Raw genomic sequence first — 3,058 nt, 5'->3', positions numbered from 1 at the left:
CATATGGAGCAGAGGTCCATCAGTGGCTATTAGCCACAAGGTATACATAGGAACCATTGGACTGGGGCAAGTGATGCTCTGTATTCTTGGTGCTTGGGGGTGGGGGATAGTGGGAGGGTTTCTAGTGTCCTGGCCCCACTGGTGGACCTCCTGATGGCACCTGGTATTTTTGGCCACTGTTGGACTGGATGGGCCACTGGCCTGATCCAACATTGGCTTCTCTTATGTTCTTATGACTCATTCTCAGCCTAACCTACCTCAAAAGGTTGTTGTGAGGATAAAATAGAAGATTAGAGAATGACATAAGCTGTTTTAGGTCCCCTTTGGGGAGAAAAATGGGATAGAAGTAAAATAAAGTAAATAAATAAATAATAAACAGTAGGTGGGACTTGTGCCTCTACATTAATTTACCTTTCATTTAAACTTTTTTTTTAAAAAAACAAGTTTTATTAACAGAAAGGATGTGCACACCCGTGCACCGTCTCAGGAATTATTTTAAAAAGAAAATCAGATCTAAACTGCATTCATATCCCTTTTTTTATTAAACGAAGACAAGTTTATCACCGGCACGAGATTCCTAAATGGCTTCCTTAACAAACCAATTTGGCTGCAGTACAGACGCTTCCTAGCAAGGCGTTGGCTAGTAAAAACAGGTTAATGTAGAAATTAAACTTCTCCTGAGGACAGACGCAGGTTGCAAGCTAACATTTATTGAATGATAAGCGGAGGTTGGCGATACGAGGGGGGGGAGGAAAGTACGCAGCATAATGGGAAATAATCTTTTCCTGTCATTATTGAAGGACACACACAAATTGGTTTTTCTGCCGGGAAATCCCCCGTTCAGCAAAACTTATTACTTTTAATAATATAAGGTGACAAGAAAATTCTCAAGGAGATGAACTTATTAAACAAAATAATGAAATGCTGGGAAACAGCAGGAGGGAAAGTAGCCAGACTTTATATAGCTCTTCAATGAAACGTTTTATTTATAAACGGCGTGGTCCAGGTGGACTCTTTGGGAAGTCCGTGGACGGAAATGGAGGCAGGCTACTGATGGACAAACTCGGGTGAACATAAATGAAATGTGTTTATTGTGTCGCGAGTTGAACTCTGACAAAACCAGGGATGAGATCCGAGTGCGGAGAGGACCTGAGATCCAAGAGAGGTGTACAGAGTTACCATGTTTAGAAGGTTCTGAAGCCCTAGGGTTTCTAGGTGTCCGTGTCTCCCCCCCTCCACTTGCAGGGGTCAGGGGAGTAGGGTTGCCGGCTGCAGGTTGGGAAATTCCTGGAGATTTGGGAGTAGAGACTTGGGAAGACAGGGGTACAGTGCCATAGAGTCCACCCTCCGAAGCATCCATTTTTTTTTCAGAGGAACTGATCTCTGTATGCGGAGATGAGCTGTAATTCCAGAAGATCCCCAGGCCCCTCCTGGAGGCTGGCATCCCTGGCCCTCCCGCAAAAGCTGCCCTTATGCATTACAAAGAGTTGCAGTTAGAAAAAACGAAGCGCCCCCCCCCCCACATGTGAAAGTTCTATACCTGCCTAAGTTGGAATCCTGGATATCGTATAACGTTGGTACTCGTTTTTCTTCTTTTAACTTTCTGCCCTCTTCTTTTGACCCGGAAGTTTGCTTTTCACAGGGGTTGTTTCGTAGAAAAAGAGCTAGGGGAACTCATTAGCATATGCCACACCCCCTGACATCACCGGAAGTGTGTCATAAGGCCACACCCCCTGACATCACAGGAAGTGTGTCATTCATTGTGTTTGTCCACACACCGCTTTTGCGAGTGGCTTGTTCAGGCCGTGCAGGGATCACGGTCCCCTCTTCCCACCATGACCCTTCGCCTCCAATTCCACTCCAGTCTCCAGGATCTCTTCTCTTCCCCCCTCCTCACTCCTGTCCTGCCGCCCAGATTTCCAGGAGCTGCTTTTAGGGAGACACGGGGAAGGGAGGGGACACAGCAGAAAGGGAAATGTCCGCAGGCAGACATTTGCTCATGACTCAGCGATTCAACGCTTATGGCCCTGCATTTTTAAGTGTTGCGTCCAATGCTCCCTCTCAGCTGTGGAGTCTTCTGAGCAAAAATTCTACTTGGGGAGCTACTGGCATGAAAGTTGTGAGTGAGCGATTTGGCTGCTGCATAAACTAGCTTGCCCCGGAGCCATCCTTCCTGGGCTCAGACAAAAATGCGTGAGCTGGAGGCTAAAAAACTGTGAACTAGCTCACACTAACTCATCTTAGAGGGAACACTGGTTGCGTCCCACTCCGAGAAGTTATTAATAGCACAAGTAGGTTATCGAAGGGATATCAGAAGTTAAATAATAAAGACACAAACACACAGTAATCTAGGACGGGTAGCCGTGTTAGTCTGTCTGTGACAGTAGGAAAGAGCAAGAGTCCAGCAGCACCTTAAAGACTAATACCATTTGTGGCAGGGGGTGAGCTTTCGTGAGCCACTGCTCACTTCCTCAGATATCAGAGAAGCTCATACCCTACCACAAAATGTTGTAAGTCTTTAAGGTGCCACTGGACTCTTATTCTTTTCTACTAGTGCAATAATCTAAGTGCACTTTATTGTTTTGGGCCCAGCTTGTATTGTTTTATTTATATATTCATTTATTTCCTTAACTGTTTATTTCCTTAACGATAACTTGTACCGGATGAATGTTGTATTTTATTGGCGCTTTAACTGTTTTAATTTTGTATACTGTATGTTGTTTATTATGTCCAGGGGTCATTTTGTAGAAAAACAGCTAGGGGAACTCATTAGCATATGCCACACCCCCTGACATCACCGGAAGTGTGTCATAAGGCCACACCTCCTGACATCACCGGAAATGTTTCATAAGGCCACACACCCCGCCCCCAAAGGTCCCAGCCGCCGGTGCCGGCCTTGCAGCTCCACTGCCGAGCCCCATGAGGGGCCTGGCGGTGGACCTGCAAGGCTGGCGGGAGTGCAAGGAAGCCCCGCGAAGGCCCTCCCTGGCCCCAGGCAGGCAGGGGTGGGGAGAGGCAGGGAGGAAGCAATTTACCCTCCCTCTTCTCCTGCCTCCTC

At 46.8% G+C, this 3,058-nt stretch overlaps 1 protein-coding gene across 2 annotated transcripts in view; it reads left to right on the top strand.

Annotated features, from left to right (window-relative positions):
• DERA (deoxyribose-phosphate aldolase (putative)) overlaps positions 1–3,058 on the top strand; it is a 64,877-nt gene that overhangs the window by 56,313 nt on the left and 5,506 nt on the right. The window lies entirely within an intron of this gene.

The sequence above is a fragment of the Gekko japonicus genome, unplaced genomic scaffold, assembly GCF_001447785.1.
Source record: "Gekko japonicus isolate JY-2015 unplaced genomic scaffold, Gekko_japonicus_V1.1 scaffold2338, whole genome shotgun sequence".
Lineage (NCBI taxonomy): Eukaryota > Metazoa > Chordata > Lepidosauria > Squamata > Gekkonidae > Gekko > Gekko japonicus.
This window is presented reverse-complemented; position numbering and strand designations above follow the sequence as displayed.